General features: G+C 37.2%; 1 protein-coding gene across 1 annotated transcript in view; it reads right to left on the bottom strand.

Moving 5' to 3' along the window:
• ADCY2 (adenylate cyclase 2) overlaps window positions 1-23,080 on the bottom strand; it is a gene marked incomplete at both ends in the record, with an annotated part of 203,697 nt that overhangs the window by 76,384 nt on the left and 104,233 nt on the right. The window lies entirely within an intron of this gene.

Below are 23,080 nucleotides of genomic sequence, written 5' to 3'. Positions count from 1 at the left end.
GAAATAGTAAGACAAGTCATGAGGTAAATCATCAAAGCAAACATACATCTCTCATCTGACTAGAGGAAGCAAGAAGTAAGTAAAAGACATACTATACATACTATGTACTGTTTCCTATTGGCATGCCAGAAACAGAAGTTTTTAAGAAAGCAATAGAAAAAGGCTTCGCAGGAAGTAGAATAAAGCCAACTACAAGCCAACAAGTCTTAAAAGGAAAAGGAAAACAACGTTGTCACTTTGTAGGAGACAGGAGGAAAGTTGGGACATTTCCCATCTTCTTCTTTCCATTCCAGACCACTATCTTATTCTGCACCATTCTCCTGATGAAACTGTACATCACATCAGAGCTCTCCTCCAAAAGAAAATTTTCCTTCCGCTTTTTCAATGGTACAAAATAAACGTTATTGTCAATCACACACAGTGAGTGCAGTCCAACTAACCTCTTGTCTGACAATGCATTATCAAGTGACAAATTATGTTGCATGTAAAGTATTATTTTTGGTTTCTTTCACTGAAAGACAACTACTAAAGAAGCTGAATCTCAACTACTTCAGAAGACAGTAGCTAGGCTAGTGAGCTAGCCAAATACAAAATGGTTCAAAATGCACTGTCATCTCTTATTTCTGCTAAACGATCATTAGGAAACCTCTTCTAATCTTGTAATCTCTGATGGCTATAAAGAGTACAGGAGAAGGATCAAAAACAATTACTATTCAAATCGTATCACTGGATGTTGCACACTGAAACTTCTGCAGAGTGGAACCGTGTAAAGAACATGGTCAACCAAGAATGCTGTTTATGACAGCTTTTTATTTGATAATACATTGTGCAATTCTCTCAAAAATAAAATCAACACTAACTGACAAACTACACAACGACTTTGAGAAAAAAAAAAGTAATTTTTAATGCAGGGCCAGATGAAGCACTTAAAAGCCTTCAGACTAAAAATAACAGCAGTGTACACTTGTGCCGAGAGAGAAACTTCTGTTCTATCACAGTAGTGAAAATCTTCTCAAGAATGTCTTTCACTGAATTGTTACCAACGTAATTTTAGAGCGTGTTTCACGTATACAAGGCTCTTTGAATACCAGTGTTCTCCATGGCTCACCACTCAAATCTCTTCTGAGAGCTTTGAGTTCTAGGACCATAAAACCAAGAACACAATCCATACTGAATTCAACATTTTAATACCTGTAAGTACTGAAGGTGTTAAATGCTATGTTCTTTTCTGAACATGTTCATCTGGATCCCTCTACACGGCAAACAACTAGCCATCACCCCTAGATTGTTTAACTGTGAATTTTCAGTGATATCTAACAAGCTGTTACTCCCAAATTCACACATGCAAGTAGACTTCCTTTTTAGAACTGTCCCTGACTTACACAGATGATTTTGCCCATAATTCCCACCTACACATCACTTACCTAAAGCTTGATAAACCCTTCCTTGAATAAATTAGTGCATCTGCTAAATATCACAGCTCTACATCAGTTTTTGCAAGGTAGCAATTAAATTTGCAATACTTTGCACAATGGAGGTCATGCTGGTCTTATGCCATCAGCAAGAAAAAATACCCTCAAATACTTGGAACAGTACATTTTCTTAAGTGCTTATTTCACAAATCAAACTCTTTTTGGCTCAAGGCAATAGGACTTTACCTACTCACTACTATATTATTACGTAAACCACTACTTTTGATTCACTCATTTGTATAAGACTTCATGGCTTTTGACTCTTCACTTAAGTGAAAGTAACTTAAAGAACTTACAGATTTAAAGGCCAAAAAGTAAACAGTTCTCCATCTACTCCAATATCCAGAATAATATAGACAACAGAACATAACCATGGAGAAACTGAAGTACTCTGATAGGGCTCTCTTTCTCCCTCTCACTCTCTCTGAATATATAAACTACATACATAATATATATGTGCTTACACTGTATACAGACGATACACGTGTAGATCAATTAAACAGTATAGGGACATTTTTTGTCCTATATATTCCAACATAAAGAGATTTTTATCTCTTACAGTGTCATCTGGGGGCACTGAATACTGCTTTATTTTCTGTAGCCTAGATCAAGGTATCAAAGTGATGTTGGCATATGTGACAAGCTAAGTCAGTAAGTCAGCAGTGAGAGCTCTAGAAGAAATTAGCCATCCAGCTTCACAACGAAGTTTACAAGTAAACAAGGATAAATGCAAATTTTTGGTTGCCCTTGAAATGTATCAAGAAATAATCTACAATAAAGGGAATCACTGACTTTTTTATCACACAATGATGAATCTGCCATTTGTCTGATGAAGCCAGGGGTCAACAGGATGCTTACTTGGCAAGTTACAGTTTTGTCTTCCTAGCTCCCATGAAGTCTTTCAAGCATACATACTAGGATAAACACCTGTAACACATTTCTTTATTAAAGCTGACTCAGACTCCTAACTGGAAAAGGAGATGAAGTTTCACCAAGTAGGAGATTGTTCCCTTAAATTCAGTCTGTTAGTAACTTCCACCAGCCTTCCAACCTTTGCACTGAGACCAATACATTGTGTTTTACTCATATGCACTAAAGGACGGTACTTAATCTCAATTACAGAGATATCAAGAGACATGGAATCCATCAATTCCTTAGCCATCTGTTCTAGTGCTTGATTAGTTGAACTGGTAAAAATTGTTTAAAATGTGTTCTGTATTTATTTCTTAATCTTGTTCCCATGCAGCTTTCTCAGATGAACATTACATTTTTTTTTCCCATAAAGAAGCTAAATAATCAGATAACTTCATTTTCTTTTTAACAAGTAAACAGACTTAGCCTCTTAAATCTCTTGCCACTATTTTCTACGGTTTCTTCTCTAAGTCCTCTACAACCTTCAGACGTTTTTTGAAAGTTCCTTTAACACAACTTTTTATGCAGTGTTCCAGTACATCAATGCATACACCCTGCTATCGCCCTATTCTGCTCAAGACATCCATGACTTACACTACACAACTCCACTGCAACACTGCTGGAGCTTCCTGTCTGCTGAGGCTACAAAATATTTTTCAAAGTTGCAAACTCCCTGTTTTCTAGCTAAGACTTGCACTCATTGCTTTAAGAATGACGACTTTCAAGACAGCTATTACAAAGGAGCATTAAATCTTTATTCATCATGTCCCAAAGTATTCCATCTCACTGTTTTGACTAACAACCCAATATTTGGCTTCTCTGCAACAATTATTGCCTGTGATGATTTTTGTACATATTTCTTAACTCACTAATAAAAAATGCATAACAGCAAAAAGAATGAGAATTGGTTCTTGCAGAACACTGTCACATACCAATTCACTGAATCTTTCCATTGACCATTTCCCAGTTAGACTGTTCAAAACCCTTCAGACTGAGCTCTTTTGATGGACAGCAGTAGCAGTGCCTTTTTTTAAATGGACGTGTTCAACATCTTTGTATCAAATACAATACTGAAATATACTAATTTTGGGAAGTTATTTAAAAAAAAACCTTTTTCCCATTAAAAACATTTTTATTTGACTTAGTTTCCTGCAAAGTAAAGTATATCCTTCTATTTATTTACAAATACAAAGTTGTCCTAGCTGTCTATTATTTCATGTTGACTTATTATTTTTACTCTGCCTATCTGGCTGCAGTCCATCTCTTCATATTTTTTTTTTTTTTTTTTTTTTTTAAATACTTTCAAGTTGTTTTCAGCTTGAAAAAAGCAGGAAAGGATTATTCCTATGTATCACAATCTCTATAATACAGAAACATTTTTTAGATTTGTAATTTCTGCTTTTCCTGTCACTTGTGGTTAATACAGACTTTAAGCCAAAGGCGATATCCTTTCTGATGACAGTGTTATAAATATGAATCTATACGTTAACAGCCTCCCAAATGGCTCTGTGTTGCTAACAAAATCCATCCATGTTTTTTTCCCCTCTGGTAAAACAGGATTTTTTTAAAAATTCCTGAGTATGACAATGAAAGATTTTATTTCTTCATGATCCTTTAAGGGAAACTCAAAGCCTAGTGACACCTAAAAACTTAAACATAAGCTGAATGAGAGCATTGTCCCCTTGCTTCTCTTTACTTCACCAGCCACGGAACACAAATTTCCACAAAGTTATTTTCACATAAAGAGAATGACAGGTGTCTCCTGTCTTTGCTGCTCCAGCCAGAAGGAAGCCAGGCATGCAGGATATCAAGAAGACTGGGCACTAACTGAGGGCTCATGGCTGAGTGAGCAAGGCAACCCAGGGAGGCAGCTGAGGGGCCCGATCTCCAGGCCAGTCCATGGTAAGGGGACACGTCCATGAGGGAACCATGAACAGGTCAGGGCTTTGAAGCAGGGGATTGCACACAGTGATCTACAGAGGGTACTACACAGTGGCAACGAGGTCACCTCAGGAAACCAGCTGCAGGTCAGGGGTTTGGCAGGGGCTGGAAGAAGAGACACGTGCATAGTGACAGTGTAACCCGGGATCTTCCCTCCAGAGCCATTGTGAGAAACTGGCTGCCTTCCCTGGGCCAGTTCTGATTTCACAGCCAAGCCTCCAGCAGGGAGTGCAGTGAATAACATTTCAAAGACAAAACACCTGCAGCAAAGCATATTCATTTAGCAAGAGCAGAAATCAGTAGAACCAACCAAGGCTTTTGTTAGGAATAGGCATATTGATTTTTATGCTTAACATGCACCATTCTGCACACTCAATGTGCCTAAACCATTTGTTGCTGAATAGTTCTGTGTCTGTGTTGTTAACGTCCCAGTTGGTCACTCTCATCTTCACATACCACTAGAACCATCTGAAAGCACCACTTCTCTGCAATGGTTTCAATGGATGGATCTGAAATCTCATTTAAATGCATAAGCTCACTAAGCGTTTGGCAAAGACAAATTCCTTCAAGGAACTCAAGGGATGCTTAATGTTTGTGCATAAATTATCCTTTGCATATGCTGGCTGTCTATGACTAATTTTGCAAATGAGGACCACTGCGTCTTCAGAATACATGCATATCTGCTGCTGCTTCCTGTTCCAAGTCAGTAAGCAGTAAAACAGTAGAGTAAAAACAGAAAATAAGGACACACATAGCCACAGCTACTTAATTAATTGACATGATTTCAAGGTTAGCTTCAGTCTGATCCTGTTAAGTCTTGCATTAAGGTTTATGAATCTCAAGGCTACTGCTGAATGTCCAGAAGGAATGTTCTGCAAATTGTGTTTGATAAGATTAACGTTCCTTACTATGTCAGTCTTTAACAATGGCAAAATACTACAAAGCATGATAGAGCACGCAAAATGCCACTGAAAACTCAGAGCAAGAACAACCTTCATTTCTTTGTGTATATATATAGATATCTTTCAAACACCCTCCAAAACTAATATAAGTTAGTAAAGAGGTGTTTATATTGAATGAAGTATGCTCAACTGCCAACAGCAATTTCATTTAGGTTATCAATCAATGCCAAGAAGAGAAGTGAAATTTCTTCTACAGACACGAAGCCAATCTACTAATTTGCAGAGTGTTATGTAATATATTCAGCTCTTCCCTTATCAAGTCACTTTCTTAATGTAGGAAGTAAATACACTAAATACATATAGTTTCATTTTCTTAACCTGGCAGGCAAAAGGACTAGTCAAGAAAGAGCATGTCAGAAGCTGCACAGATAAGTACGAAAGCCTACCACAGTAGGCTGGCATGTTCGCATGGTGAAGTCACAGGTACAGAGGTTGACAGTGCAGTAAGCCAAAGTAGCAACTGAGGATTACTTTTTCACTCCATGAGGTTTATTAACACTGACAGGTCTGGAAGTCTTCTGCTAGGGAATTTGAATGATATAGTGAAAAAAAATCTCTATAAATGGTTGTCAACAACATATTAGTGTCAAATATCATTAACTACTCATGTCCTTCTTCTTTACCTTTTTCAAATAACAATATTTGACATATTCAAGCTGCTTTTTTTCCCCCTTTCTTTTAGATGATTAAGCACTCTGAATACATTTTATTTACCATTTCAATGAGAAGATTTGTGTGAATTTTTCATTAGAAATGAGAAATCTCTCTCTTCACGTCTTTGTATTTTTCTAAATGAGCTCTCATATCAAAAAACATACACTAGAGTATCGCCTATGGGGTGTATAAATGGCCATTTCCTCAAAGCAGAGGTCTCCAGCTGCCCAGTTTAGGGTCAAACCTTGCTGCTAAAAGCATCTAATCCAAAGCAAAAGTATTTCTACAGCACTTAAGTAGCAGATCAATGTCTGAAGAACAGTAACAGCATAAGTCCTCTTCACTCTTCTAGTTAGAATGAAACGGGTGCTTCTCTCAGACTTCTCAAGATAATATTTTAACCAGCTTGCTTGCAGAATACCAATTGCACATGGAAGAATGAATTTCTGTCTTCGGTGATATAACTATCCAGTATTTATTGGATACTATACAGATACCTGACATTTGTGTGATCAAATATTGTGCGATTAAAAATAATCGCCAAACAAAAGGATGAAAACGAAGGATCAGTCTCCCAACTACACCTACTGTGGGCTCATAAACACTTCAAAATGGGTCAGACAAGCAGCAAGACAGCAATGAAAATGAACAAAAAATATCAGTATTTTCACTGGATTCATCAAAAGTAGAGGCAGGTAATAATAAGCCTACAGAATGACTTATTTTAATGGAGGGAAAAGGTAATTCAAGTAGTATTTATTTCAAGATACATGTCATTCAAATATAAATGAAAAGTAAGCCTGCAGTAAAATTCATTCTACTCCTAGTGAAGCAGGGATTATAAATTTCAGTGATGTAAGTAGTATATTTTAACACCTTCTTACAGAGCAGCAGTGAGCAGCACTTCATTCAAACCTCACTTCCTAACGTCCAAGAACAAAAAGCTGACTCACCCTAAGAAGAAATAAGAGAACAGCATACTCTGTTACTGCATTTATAAATCAGACCTTCTGTTACAATTGTCTAAAGAAAAGGAAACAATAATGCTTATATCTCTAAACTGGGAATTAAAGTTTCTATTTCATTTATTGACTTAATTTATATCCCACGTAAGTCTCCCAGCTGATCTTTCAAAATTGCTTTTGCTACTCACTAAATAAAGTTTTAAATGAAAAACTATGTTCCCACAGAAAAACAAACATGAAGAAATCTTTGTATTCCGATGAACTTTAGCAGGAAGAAAACAGCAGACACATGATAAACCAGCCACGTGCAACCTATGGCCTAGCACAGATTGCACTGCAGCCACCCCCCATGCCCCATTCCACTACAGCGGTGGCTCTTCCTCCAAGTACCCAGCCCAGTCCTGGGTGTGTACCCATCACTCAGCATCCTACCTGGACTGAAACCCAGACACAGAGATCAGTGCAGTGCCAACTCTAGCGACTCTCAGTGCAACAGATGTAGCCCTAGACAATTCCTCTTTACTCAATGTGGCTCAGGCAAGCCAGAAGATTAGACACACATGATAAATCATTCATGAGCACCTGTCACAAGGTGTCTCTCATTATAAAATTTAAATTTCTGTAAATCACATCAAGGGTTAAAGCTTTCAAATTACTTTCATTTTATTTTCCAAAAAGCTCAAGTAACATTTTCAATATTAGAGCACCTATAATACCGAAAGTGTTTTATACAGTAGTTTTAGGCATTCAGAGATTCAGAGGGAAATTTCATCTTAATCCAAAGAAACACCAAAGTGGTAAAAGTCTAACTTTCAAGACCTTTACCACGTAGGGAAAACAGATCCCCAAAAGGGATCCCTACTAAAAGACCACGTCCAATGCATAGAGAAAACCCAAATCCTGAAATCAAGGCTGAAAAATTACGGCTGAGAAGCCTTATAAGAGAAAAACAAGCAGAAAGGAACACTGCCTACAATTCTGTACTCAAAACCATGAGGTGCTTAGCTCTGTGATGCAAGAAGGCATCTTTATTTGCCTGGGACACTGTTGTGGGCAAAACAGTGCGGAGTCAGGGAATTGTAACTGAATTAATTTATTGCAAACAAAAACAAACCTCTGACTGCTGATTAGGGTCTGAAAAAAAAAAAAAAAAAATTACTTATTCAAATACTTACCTAAATATCCATCCTCCCTGCTTCCCATTCCCTATTTTCCTTATTCCTGTGGCAAGGCGACATTCAGTTTCAGAAGAGGTGCTATCTGTGATAGTTTCTTTAAGCACTTTGTGCTTAATTACTTCTGCTTCTCTATACTGAATGGTTTCTGATGCCCTCGTCTTCAGGGTCCCTCCTCCAGCATGGGCTTTGCATTGGAAGAGGGTATAGGTGTCTCCTTTTGGCTGTGGAAGACTCTCCAACAAGAGTGTGTTTCCAGGCTCCAGTTGCCTTCTGATCCTTTCTGAACTATGTTTGGGCAACTGGAGAGCGTGTCTCTGGTTAGAAGTTTTCATTTGCAGTGTTCACGCACACAAAGGCTTCCCCCCCCCCCCCGCCAGTTTTCATGTTCTCTATGGCAGTCTGGAGACAGCTTTGACTGTCATGTGGTGATTTATGACCACACCCCAACCAGCACTGCCATTACCAGCTGATAAGATGAGCTCACTGCAGATTCAGAGCTACTAAAGCTGCAGAAAACATGATGTCAGGTGTAGAAATTTTCATGTTTTAACTGAGGTTTCAGGACAACGTGCTTTTGACCTGTGTTTAGAGAGCCCTCTTCCAAGAGGCCTCTCTTAACAAGCCTGAGGTCATTTTGGAGGTAGGTTCCATAGAGCCTTTTCAAGTTTCTTTGCCTAAAAATGAAATGACTTAGTGGTCGCTAAAACATATACTAGGTTACTTGTCTCTGTGGCACTTCAGGTAAATTCCCTAAATCCACAAAGTCCACTGTGTTCTCTTCTACAGCAAGCACAGCTCAGTCAAGATGATCTCTGTGTGTCCTTTGACACACAAAATTGGGCCTCAGTCTGTTATTTTGCTGTACTAAGTCCAGGCTTGTGCAAAGCAAAAAGGCTCAAATGGATCTAATTCTTACCAATTCCACATCATTGCTGTCCCTTCAAAACCCTGCTTTACACATGGATGCCACATATTTTAAGTGAATATGAACTTAGACTAGTTCAGTTGGAAGGGAACTTCCGAGACCATCTAGTCCAACTGCTATGAATATAGATATATATAATATATATACATACACACACTGTAGAAACAATATCAAAGCTGCACTGAATGATTTAGGCACCATTATTTCTAACGACAAACCTGCCACTGATTAATTAAATCTTTTCCATAATCAATACTTAAATAACTTCCCAACTTGAAAGAAATGTTTTGTGAATTCTTTACCAAGAAAGACTTTTTGATAACTTGCAGCATACACAATCAATACAGTCCATTCCTTCCTTTGATTTGATGAATCCTGAAGCATTTAAAACATACGTTAACATATATCTACTCAACAGAAAAAAATATGTTGACCATTAGGATGTAGTTGCTGTTTAGAAGGAACAGCAGAAGATAATTGTGAAAACAGAAGAAAGCAGAATATAATTTTGAAGATGCATCCTTTTCCAAGAATAAATATTTGCCAGAATTCTACCACATAATTCATAAGACTGTACCTTATTGCTGAGCACTGATATTTCAGCAATACAGGACAATTAATGCAGTCCATTTAGCACAGAAGAACCATAAATCCTGGAATGGAAGGCAGAACAAACTTTTAGTTTAAGATGCTTATTTTCCTTATTTGACCCCTGTTCCAGTCTTCTTAGTAAGCTTTCGTACTGCTAAAAATCTTCCTTTTGGATGATATTAGCAAAGATTATAAAAACAATTATGTATTTCTTTTTCACACCAGCATTGCTTTTCACACAACTTTTTTTTTTTAATGCCAAAAAAATAAGACCTGTTTTCAGCTACTTGCAGCTGAAATCTACAAAATATACCTTTAGATTTTTATTACCACACTACTCTTTCTTTATTAACACTGCCGTTGTTATTCATAAGCTTAAAGAACCCAACTTCTTTTTCAGTCAGGCATTAGCGCGTGTGCAGTGCAACTAACTTCTGAAGAGAAGATTGTCAGTCGAGCATGAAGGTGACAGGACGATTTCCTAGAGACTCAGAAAGGACTCGAGGTCTTTCAATGCTAGAAACTGCTGGAAGCTGCTGGATACCATTGAATTGAAAGGGATTTCTAGCAGAAGGCTGAAGGAAAGCCTGCCTTGCAAGGATTCAGTGAGAAGTTTATTTTCAAGTTTTGATATCTCCCCTAGTTCACCAGCAATTCTGATTTTCCTTGGTTGAAGATCTGACTTTTAAGAAGTTATTTACAGCACAAATAAAGTTAATTCCCTTCCTCCTTCTCCTCCCTCCCTCCCCCCCCCCCCCCCTTCCCCCCCCTCCATTTTTAGTTATTTTAAAACTGGCAACTGTTCTGCCTAAGGATTGATATGAGTCATGCTCCACTATATCCAGTATAAAGTTTGACTAAACTCTCTCAATGATCCGAGGAAGGTTAAGCTCTTACAGCTATATGAGCCTTGTAAGGATTGCAGCCCACGCAATAAACAAGTTCTATAAATTACTTGGGAGGAAAAGGTTGTTTCATGTTCAGAAAAAGTCTGAGAAGCTTTCTCTGCCAGAGCTCATTCTTCAGTCTATAACAACTGCTACTCAAATCATGACACAGCACGTACACAAAACAATTCTTATTTAACACTTAACAGATGAGGTCTGCATCTTATCTGGTTGGTGTGATCTCTGTTATTCTCCTGTATCTTTTTACTTGCAAAGTCTCCAAGGAAGCCTGGTGCTCTGATCTGAGACTGGATGCTGAACTATCGACAGCTGCTTGCCATTGCTCCATCCTTCTTCGATGAACCTACAGCTCTTCCAGCGTGGCAACCTTCCTTGCATTTGAGAGAGTTAAAGCCATCCATACTGGTCACCTCGCATCTTACAGAACAGCTTCAAAGTCTATTTTTCTCTCTCTCAAAAAAAGAGAAGGATGACATTTTCATAATGACTGCTGCTAGTGTCAGCTAACTTTCCTCATCTGTAAATTCACATCTGTATTTTCAGATGTTTGTTTCTATTCTCTTAAAGCAGCACATCAAAAGGATCACTCCCCAGTGTGTATTCAAAGGGGACAGAAACCGAAAGCATATGGAATATGGTATTTTCATGTTTTTGCTTCCAAAGCAAAACCAAAAAAAAAAAAAAAAAAAGGGATTAAACAAAGGATGAACGTATGGCCCAGGAAGAACTGAAAGACCAGCAATAAATCATGTTTCTTCAATATCATGTAGAGATTTGACTACGTTAGAAAAAAAAAAAAAAAAAAAAAAAAAGGAAAAATAGCAGTGCCAGCTGGTCAAATAAGAAATACATTAATCTGATGTGTCTGTTTGTGAGTTTCAGTTGTTAATGGTCAACAATGAATCACAGAATGGTTTGGAAGGGACCTCAAAGATCAAGTTCCAGCCCCTTGCCATAGGGAGAGTTGTCAATTGCTAGATCAAGTACTAGAACAGATTGCCTAGGGGGGGCTACACCAAAAGTTAAGGCACAAACAATACTGCATGATATAATAGTAAGCACAGGTGTTATTTTCAAGCTAAAACATTTTTATGAAGGAAAATACCTGTCTTAGAATTTACAGTAACATTTGTATCTACCCTGAGCATCTGTGCTACTCCATAGACATATCTATCTGGCCTCTACAAAGCAAGAAACAAAGCAGCAATTTTGCACCTCACGAATTCCAGAGAAATTACTCTTTCAGTATTCTTCTCATCTTCTAGAAATTTAGATGAATTTCTAGAAACTGCCATCTGCATAATTGCATCTTGAGATTTATTTTATACACTAAAATCTAAAAATACATAAATCATTTATTTCTAGATTTATCTGTAGTAGCATAAAGCTCACTGTAAAAGCAGACAGATCTCTGCACTGTGGTATAACGCACAGCACTAAAGTGCTTCTGTGAATAATCCTCAGCACACTGGTGCTCCAAAAGCAATTCTTTGTGCCTAGGACCTGCACATATTTCATGGTTGATAAGTACCTTTCTTGTAAATCTTCACTCTTTAGAGGAAAACGCAGAAAACTATTACTTTAAAAATAATCTGAGCATACAAGAAAAAGAATTTAGAGGGATTTTTTTTTTAATGTATACATTTAAATTTTTGGAGAGGGGAACTGATGAACATAAAATATTTGATCATACAGAGACATTTGGCCTGTCCCCTACTTAATTTTCTCAGGGTTCTTTTGTGAGGGATTTTGCATTCCAGAGATACAGGTAGGCAGTATCAAGTCCATCATGCTCACCCCCAGCATCACATGACTTAATTCTTTGTCATTTCTCCACAAATGTTGTCTTGATTCTTCTTCCACGTATCACCCTCTCCCAATTACACACTGTTTCATTCCTTCTAATCATTGCTGCTAAACTAACATTGAAATATCTCCTTTCAAATACAATTTCATTTTTCCCAAGAGATCAAAAATTAATTATTTCTTAAAAATTTTTTACAAACTACTCACTTCAGGAGAACTTCAAGTGTTCTTGCAGTCATTTAAAATTACTGTTATCAATCTGCATTCATAAGAACAGGGATTACATGGAATGCTTTTCTCTGCCTTTATTTTCTTTTTCTCTCTTTGTGCTTGACAACACAAACCTGGTCTAGAACCAATACATTAATACTTTACTTTCAAAGGTGCTGTTCTTAGCTTTCTTAGGTTTAATTATGAACATTTTTACATTTCCAAATAGACAACGCAGGTAAGTTGCGTAATGTGTCTTAGATCCCTAGACCCTTACTATTTGTTTTTACATTTAATCACATTCTATATCAAAAACGCACTTAAATTCACCCAACATGACTTACAAGCATGTGTCGCTCAAGCATGATCAGAAGCACCTTTGTGAGCCAGTGCCTAACTTTAATGTCTGTAGTTTATTAAATTAAGTACTGTATATCAATTCACAAGTTGAAAGGGTAAGGATGAGAGAATGCCTTAAAACTGTATTTTCCACACTCATTAAAGTTGATACTAATAGTATGAAACCAAGATAAAATCAAAATAAGTTAACAAAATGCCACCATATCACTCTTACATTCTCCTGTGATTCATTGCAATCTAAAGACAGACATGGAAGTCATTTTATTCCAAGGATCCAGTGCATTTAACAGTGGATGCTACATAAATTTCAAATTTAAGTTATTCTATATCAGTGTCTATCTGACTCAATAAAAGCAATTAACCTTATACCACAGCTATAGATTTGAAAGGCTAAAATAAACCTTTCTGAATGAAGAAACTTAATTAGTAAGTTTACACTCCAGGCAGAGGTACTGTCCCTCATAGAGCTATGGGAAACAAGACAGGTGGGAACTTGTGGCGATGGGGACAGAATGACAGTGCTGCACCAGTTCTACCAGAGACCGATGGGTACAGTTGGGTCATAGCAGCCCTTCCAGTTTGCTAACTTGCTCACTGGTGCATTTCACTGAGGAGTAAACAACCCCGCATCCGTGCTAACGCAGGCAGTGTGACTCAGAAGCAGCTGTCACAGTGCTCACTCTGCAGCTGATGCCTGAACATTCCCAACACCACATCTACCTCACAAAATAAAAGCCTTTTCAGAGGGCAGCGGAATAATGTGTTTAAATATGTGGGCTTTTCAGACTAAGAGAGTGAGTCATTCATTAGGGTTAGGCTAAGCACCTGATCAGCTCAAACACACATTTCCAAGGAATGAAACCCTTGCATCACATCCTAATGTGATTTTATTTTCCTTGCTTCCTTTTAAAAATACATCTTCTTATCCTCCCATATTGACAAGTTAAAATTCGAGCATCATTTTGGATGAACAGAAGTACTGAGGAACTGCAAGTGATGAACTCAAAAGTAACAACTTGTCAACAAAGGCTACATCTTCCAAAGCTACACTATTCACTGTTTCTTCTCCTCAAACAAACAGGAGTCTTACTGCAGGTAAATGAACAGTTGTGGCAATTCAGGGAAAAATTATGCAAGAAAGCTTCAGATACTGTGGCTGGAAAGAGAGGAATGCAGTTAATCATTTAAAAGAAGACAGAACATGCAAAGTCTATGGCTACACTCAATAAGAGATCCAAATGCTTTGGCAAGTGTTCTCACTTCACAAACAGAAGCTACGGAGCTCCTCTCTAACTGCAAGAAATACAGGATGTTAGACAGTGACTTAAGAAGAGCTCCTAGGAGGTTGAAAATTATTTCTACTACTAAATTCTGTCCTCACATTTTTTTCTTCAAATAAGCCAGATAAGCTTGATAGGAGGAGGATGTAGAGGTGAGTACCATTAGCTATTTGAGAGAACCCTTGTCAAGCACTTTCAAAGACCAAATAGTTGGTCTCATCCGCACACAAAGGTATGTTAATGTCATATCTGCAAAGTACCACTGAGTGAATAAGATCAATGTGCAACCAACTTGACACTTTCTGAAACAGTTGGAGAGACCTCCCATATACTGCTGGGAACTTTGGGGCATCTAGCGATACCTGCAGAGAAAGAAAACCCTTTGATGCATGCTGTTACGCTTTTAGCAGTGATGCCAGTGAAAAACTACATTTTAATTCAATTTTGAGTGTTGAAGGGATATTGGATCTCTTTCAGTCTCTGAAGGAAACTCAATCCATTTTAAGTAGCCGGACATGCTGGGGCCACTCCATCAGCTCGCTCCATCTGTTTTAAGTTCACTCTGTCTTCCAAAGCTCTCTACAGCTCAAAGTTCAGTTAACGAGTTATGCTGTCTTATTGCCCAAGTAAGGTCTCAAAAGGACTGAAGTCCATACCCATTTACATAACGCTGGATTTTTCACTTTGTTTCTGAGACTCAGATCTCTTAGTTAACTCCTACTGGTAAAAAAAAAAAAAAAAAAAAAAAAAAAAAAATTATTTTTCTGGAAGCCAGTATAAATCACTATTATGACTAGCGCAGGCTTATCACATGGCTCCTGCACGTGTGTAGTAATCTGAAAAAAATCATTCTCTTCAAAAGGAGGAGGGATGATCAAATTTCCTACATATACCCAAAACTTACAATTTTTCATTTTACCAAGGTTTCAATAAGCATCCAGCTGAACTGAAATCTTCAGATTCTACATACAACTGTATTTTAAGTCACTCCAAAAACATGCAGTTCTACTACAACACAATTAGACCTTTCTGAGCTTCACCTTCTGTGCACATGTAAAATTGCATGCCAGATGTACTGCACATTAAACAATGGCATCACCATTTCCTTTTCTCTTAGGTGCATCCTCACATTTATTAAGCAGTTTACCTTCAGCCCATCATACTTTAAAATGCTAATGTATGCTATGCAACAATATACATTTGCCGTTGACAGGCCAGATAATAATTTAATTGAACAAAAAAATAGAAAGAAATGGTGGTACAATCAGTTATGCAAATAAGTTATACTATATTTATGGCATTGCACAGCCTTGTAACGACAGTCTGTTGGCATCGCAGAGAATCTTTGCACAGAGCTTGGACAAAAGCATTAGCAACAATAATTGCATTTTATATGCAAAAATTAATGGGAAATCAGCTAACAGTAATATGTTATTCATATGCTAATGATTCTAAATTGGGTTGATGTATCATTTGTTTCTCAAAATTACTGCAGATGCATATGTTAATTTACAAAGACTCCAGAAAATACATATGGGGAAGAAAAACTAGCTCTACAGTTTACACAGAATTATGAAAATGGACAGTAAGTCTATCAGAGGACACCCACAAGATAAGCAGTAAAACTTAATTAGAAAAACAGATTAACAGAGCAACAAAAGATTGCAGTCTTTCACAGAAAAAATGGTATGAAAAGCAAAACAGAAGCTTGTGATTTTGTTGAAATTATCCTGCTAGTAAAGTAAAATAGCAGACATCCTTGGATACATTTGCAGACTATTCGCATGTCACAATACCATTTGCAGGCACACTAACACTTCCATCTTCTATTTTTATAACTGCTGTCACAAACATGCTTGTTTTCCCTGTGATACCCAGAAAACAAATGTTCAGTTTTAACATATAGTGACCACGTAAGGTTACATTTTAAAATAATCCGGAAGAATATTTTAAAAGGAAGGAAGACTACCAGTAAATATACAAAGAAAATGGAGCTATTATTTAAAAAATTCATTATACACAGATAGATTAGGTCCGGCAGCCACTGAATTACAAAATACAGACACTGAGTTACTCTTCAGGAGTAAACCTATTTACTGCAATTGCATTTTTAAAGAGCATTACCATCATGGATCTCATTACAGCTGTGCATAACCCCTGTAAGTACTAGGTTTACTTTGCTTTTTTTTTGTTTGTTTGTTTTAATTATGAAAAGAAATGTAACTCCAGTTGTCGTTGCAACATATCAGTCCTGGGCTGCCCAGAGGGATTCCCTTAGATGCTTTAAAAGCATTACTGAATTCATTTGTGACCGACCAGAAGTGATCTATAAAGCAAAGGGAATTTAACAAAGCCAAATCATACACAGATTTTTTTCCCAGACCTCCCATATTCCGAATACCACAGTACTCAACACAGCGCAGAGCTGGGATGGAAAGCAGATATCAGGACCTACTCCAACAAGAGTATTTCTGAAGGATCACATACTCTGCTGGGTAAAGGCAATCTTCCAAAACTGCCACTCTCCGCAAACATGGAAAATAGACAAAAGCATAAAATTGTTCAGATTTTTTTCTGATCAGAAAAATGTGAAACTATTTGACTTGGAGGTACAAATTAGAGAAGGTCTATAGAAACTAATATAGAAACTAATGTCACAACAGATTAGATTTTAGAAAAAAAGCATAGAATTGACAAAACAACTAACAAGGCTGATTTTTGTGATGATATTTATAGTAACTAGAAGAAGGTTGTTTGTGAAAAGCCGCAGAAAGGCCTCAGAAGACTAAGGCCAGCACAACACAGCTTGCCCATCAGCTGCCTCCAAGACCTCCTCAGTTGCTTCCTCCACTGCTGCTAGTCACTATACTCCCCACTTCTCTTCAGAGAAAACCACGTTTTCACTGGGCATAGGTGGCAAGGTTTGGGGAACTGCACGGAGGCTGCACAGGAAACCTCTGCAATAGACCAAGTGAGCCGAGCCCAACAACAAAGCTGGTGGCACTTCTGGGAAAGCATACATGAGAAAGAACAGAAAACAGCATCCAGAGAGGGCATAAGGGAACAAAAGGATGAGAAAGCATAGTCAGAGGAGAAAGAGGTACTCCATGGTGAAGCAGCTATTCACTGCAGCACAAGGAGTACCTGTGCTGGAGCAGTGCACAGACCTGAAGGCCTATGGAGATCCCAACTGAAATAGAGGAAAACTGACAAGGAGGGAGCAAGCAGAGAGGAACAACTCTAGTCCATGTTTCCACAGCCCCGTGCCACCTGAGGGATGGAGTGGAGTCAGGAGTGAAGGAGAGAAACTGAGCCCTGGGAAAGCAGGGATGATAGATGCTGTTTCAGTGCTGGTTTTTTTGCTCCTCACTACCCAAAGTTATACTAGATGACAAAAAATTTATTTACCTTTTCCTGCATTTAGTCTCTTTTGCCTGAACTGGTAAGCAATTATCCTGTCTTTACCTCAACCCTTCAAAGCTCAAACTTTCTATTCCTTCTTTTCCTTATTTTCCCTGTCTATTCTGCTCGATCAAGAGAGAATAAATGAGTTGCTGGGTGGGAGTTTGGCTGAGGTACAAGGCAAACCTACTACAGTATCACACCGTTTGCTAAATACTGCAGGAATCTTCCTGCTCGGTGCAGCAAGAATGCTTCTGCTTGTCAGCCATCCTTAGAGCCTGAAACTTCATTCAGCCGTGTAAAGTCATCAATGGAATGATTTTCTGCTATCTTTTAAAAGAAAAATAAAAACTACTGCACAGATTTGGTCCTGCCTTACTGCTTGAGCAGTCATTTGATGAGTGGAAGTGAGAAAGCTGATAATGGTTGAGTTTTGAAAACTCCAGTGACAAGGGGAGAAACTTTGAAATAGTCCACAGAACCACAGAACACTGGATTCCTATTTGAGACTGACTTAATAGAGCATCCAATAAAACCACCTGGATAATGACTTAACCAAAACAAAATCATTTTTCACACCATATGCAGTTTAGCTGAAACAGTATGCCACAGGACTTTTAAACAACAGAAATTTACAGTGCCTCAAAAAAAGAGTAGGAAAACTTATAGGTGGAAAATTTATCAAGCACTTTTAAATGCAACAACATCCATTCTGGTTCATTAAGTAACTGAACCACACGTTTTCTTGTACTGAGACAGATGTTAGAGAAGTATCATCATATGCATGAGTGTATTTTCCACTTCACACACAAACTATACAGCAAGAAAATATTGGGATAGATGTAATTTCTTTTGGCTCAGAATATCTGCATTCGTCCTTTTTATTCCCAGCAATCTCCTTTACTCTGCTTTTTTCTCCCCCCATCAACTCTTACTTCGAGAGATATTTAGAATCCGTTAAATATTATTTTTGTACTAGGAGACTAGGTTTAAATAATCTCTATCTCATCTTTCTACCTTTTCAGTTTTCAAGATGTTTCCTAAATACTGTTTTATTCAGTTACGCTATGCTTTAGCATAGTTCTCTTTTTTAAAATTTCACATTGCTGTTGTGTTTTAGGGATTGCTTTTCCTTTTCTTTTCTTCTTTTAACCCTCCAGAGATGCTCACATATAACGTTCCGGATTAAGTAGAGATCTATAGGTTTAAGCCTTCATGAGATTGCCCTAATCAGATCAGTTAAAAAATAACAAGGAACTTAATTTAAAAATTTGACCTTTCTAAGGTCTTACACCTGCATTCCTATTCAGGACATACTGTAACATGTAACAGACCCACACTCCACTGTGACTTTTCCCCAGCCCATATGAAAATAGCTAAAGTCTCCTTCCAATTTTGTGTTTGGCATAGTGAAAAATACCTCCCTAAGAATCGCTAGGACTTGATTTTAGTATTTGTATTATAGTGCAACATAGGATAAACTTTCTGAGAACACTATCTAGAAGGTAGTAGGCTGTTTTTCATTTTTTGAGGTTTTTACTAAAGGGGTAATTAATGGCTATTTAGAAAATGGTAAGTGAATAAAATACTTGATAAGTACAGGAGATGCCCTGCTTTCTATAGAGTAAAAGAGGAGAAAAAAAAAAAATAAAAATCAATTTACGGGTAGAGACACAGAAGAAAGAAATTGAATGATATTTTAGAGTTTAGAATGCATTGAGGGCCTTTTAACAAGAATATCTGACAAAGACTATGGATGCCTTAAATGTCAATGACAGAGGAAAAGGAAAGATTCGTGATATAGTTATTTAGAGAACAGCTTTAAGCATTCACAACGATGAATCTGGGAAAAGTCAGCTGCAATTCTTGGCTCCACCAGATTTCATTACTTCAGAAGAGAAAAAGGTAATCCAAAGCAGTGGATATAAATATCAGTGTGAGAGAAAGGCAAAAGTTCATTAAAATACGCTGCAGCCATGATTGCATGGCTGGTAGGAGAAGATTCCTACACAGAAGAGAAAGAAGACAGTTGCAATTGAAGCCTTATCTAGTGTCAAGGGAGGCATAAAAGATTACCAAATTGCTGAGACAGCATACTTGCTTGTAATTTCAGGGTAGAAGACTTTAGGGATCTAGCTGGCTTTACAGTAATCAGACCAAGGATATGAACATTGCAATCAACTTGTCTCAGATTAATGTCCTACACAGATAGCTAACATGAATTAAAAATATTTAACACATGAAAGTATTTTAAATGACAATATACATTTTAAATGATGTGCCACGGGTGATTTTTTCACTTCTAGAGCAAAAAAGAGTTAAAATACAGCAGACTTATTAGATTTTTAGCTGCAACAAGTGAGTAGAAAGAACTTGCCTTTGAATGAAGATCTTCATCATCATTACATGCTCATATAACTACATTCTGAGAGTATAAAAAATTCTTTGTAGATGGTGTAGTGATAGATGAATTAAGTAGGGAAGTCAGTTCCAATCCAGCGCTGGTAAAGAGCAGAATGGAATTAATTCTACCTGACCTGCAAGAATTGGATTTTTAAACTAACTTACAGAATTGCAAAAGTGAAAGGGTAATAGCACATCATATTTCAAAGTCTTCTGAATTGTCAAATTGAACTTAACACAAAACATAATGTTGCCAAAGCATTTTAATATTACAGAAAATCACCTGGATCAACTGCTAGAATCATGAAAATACAGAATATCAGAGCTAGCAAATATGGTCTATAAGACATAATAGAGAAAAACAAGCTTGTTCGTTCCATTAGAGAAGTAACTCTAGGCAGGAGAAGGGGCAATAATCTTCAAGTGCACAGAATGCCGTAATAATAAGGAAAGGAATGAAGACTATTCACATCCTCTATGAAATGCACTAGCAGTCCTAAAATGAATTATAGGGTATTTAAGTTGGATGACTTGAAAAATACTCCCCAAAGACAAGAACTAATTGCAACAGATTGTCTAGAGAAGGTGTAGAACCTCTGCATTTTGAAGAGCTGGCTAGACAGATACCTGTGGAGTCATTGAAGTGTACTTGCTCCTGCCATACAAGGAGAAACATTAAATAACCTCTTCACATTTGAAACTACTTCTGCATTTTCAAAAGCATTCTGAGGTTAGATAAAAACCTTCTACTAAATCATATTTTGAAAACAGACCTAATAGGTCTGCTTCTGTTCAGAAAAATTGGTGGGGTGTTTTTCATTATACACAAATCTCCCATTTTAAAGGGAGCAAACTAAGTTCACAAATGGGTTTGTAAATAAGAGGTGAATGTAAAAGTGATAAACCATTAAATCTATGCAACTTTGCTTTCTATCTCACTTTTCTTTTTACACTTGCTTTATGATTTTTAATTTCCATAATCAGAAAACACATTCAAGTTGGAGGAGGCCAGAAAGAAGTCAGTAGAGGGTTTGGTAAGGCTCTAGAAGGAAAGTCAGATTTTCATGGATTTCCTTGAAGTGGAAGTTCAGGATAGTGTTTACTTCCCCTGCTACAGCACTTTTAAAAAGTTAAGCAATTTTTTTTGTCACAATGCAAAACTGACTTTCAGTTGTGATCATACAAAAAGCTGCTTTTCAAACATAGTTGCCTCAAAAGCTTAAGCAGCTCCAATTTTTCAGTTTGGCTCCTACTGCATCTGCTACCAATCAGACTTCAGAAGAACAACAACAAAGACATTTGTTGATAAGGACAGTTGTCCACATTGTAATTTAGATTTATACAAGCCACAGTGTAGTATTTAATGCTGTGGTTTAAAATTTAGCATAGAGTGAATGAGTTCCAATCCAGTCCATTGGCAGATTTAAAAATGCAGTTTACTAAGAAAAACATTTGAGTATTTTGAGTAGCATATCTGAAATATCACAGGATATCTCATACTAGTTTCTACAAAGCTTTTGATCAGCTGGAAAAATAAATTCCATGCTACTACCAGGTAACTACTTGCCTCAGTGTCCTTAGTTTTGAACAGCAATAGTCAGAAAATATGTTGCAGGTACACACAGGCCAAAGCACCTCAGATTTGACAGAAACCTTTCAGTTCAATCAGTAAGAGTTTTGGCATGCCTGTATCATTTGCCCTCCCCTGCCACACAAATAGAGTATAATCCTCTCAACCTGAGTGATTTGTTATTTGAAAGAAAGAGACAAAATATGACAATACAAAATGTAGTCCTTAGAATCAGAAAAGCACACAGGTCATCAACATCTTTCAGGGAACTTCTCATTATCCGTTTTCATTTGAGTAAGCATCCACATGCACATTATACATATACCAAATATCAAAGGGCTGCTTGAAGAAAAGCCTGGTAACCTAAGGGAAAATGCTGTTATAATCTCAGTGTCTGAGCACAAACTGCTAAAACTAATGAGCTCTCCGATGGACAGGAAAAGATTTTCCTTTGTAAAGAAAAACCAAAGAAATCTTTGAGAAATCACGCAGCATGTTAAAAAAAAAAAAGCCAACAAAGAATCATACCCACTTTGCACTGAGGACGAATGCCAGCTAGGAAATAAGAAACATCAGGTAAAACTTGGGTTGTGTTCAGGTTTTAATTCTGTCCTGTAAAGTCTAGTATAAATGGGGCTGATTACACTGATCTTCACCTTTTCTACACTTTTCCCTGAATCATAACAAGAAAAGTTTGATGAAGAGGTTGAGCAGGAAACAAGAAGCTACTGCTATAATGATTTTCCTATTACACTGATCAAAATCAAATCACACACAAATCAGATATCTGTGCAGTGAAAAGTCCCAAATGAATCTGCTTGGAAAATATCCTGCAGAAAGATGGAGAAGTTAAATCTATCATTTCTGAAAGTACAACCTTGAAATAACTGTAAATGAAGTTTTCCTGGCTAGACAGCGAACTTCTATTCTTAATTCTTGAAGACATTTTTTGGAATAAAACGCAGAGCAATTTCCTTAAGAATTACAGAAAAGCTAACAAGCCAAAAAAGCACACTGCCACACACAGAAACTTCATGGACTAAGATGTTCCTCACGAACACCACGATGTTCAAGCTACTTACACTGTTGTAAGGATTTCTATAACATGACTGAGATATACTATAGGTTAAAAACAAAACACTGGATGACGCCTCTAAGTCAATAAAATTGTATAGTTACTCCACATACAATATGCTATAATCTCTACTTTTAGAGAAGGATGCTTGAATGTAGAGACCTGAAAATGACATATAAGGAAGATAAGAAAGGGATCCACTCTAATTTAAATAATTTGTAGATAGAAATAACAATTTTAAAAATTAGGCAATTAATTATGAGAATAATTAACAATTGAAAACTTTGATCTTGGTTGCCAAAAGATGTTCTTCTTAGAAAGAGAATTACATTTTAGCTATTAATTTTAGTTCTCACGATGAAGCTGACAAAACCACAGGTGGCACGACAAAAATGAGCATTTGCCTGCCAGCTGTATATTTCATCAGGATTATCAGGGTACCTATGAAAGTGTAACAATTAGTACC

Source organism: Tetrao urogallus, assembly GCF_951394365.1.
Source record: "Tetrao urogallus genome assembly, chromosome: 3".
NCBI classification, from domain to species: Eukaryota; Metazoa; Chordata; class Aves; order Galliformes; family Phasianidae; genus Tetrao; species Tetrao urogallus.
The sequence above is the reverse complement of the archived record's forward strand: the minus strand, read 5'-3'. Positions and strand labels throughout refer to the sequence as shown.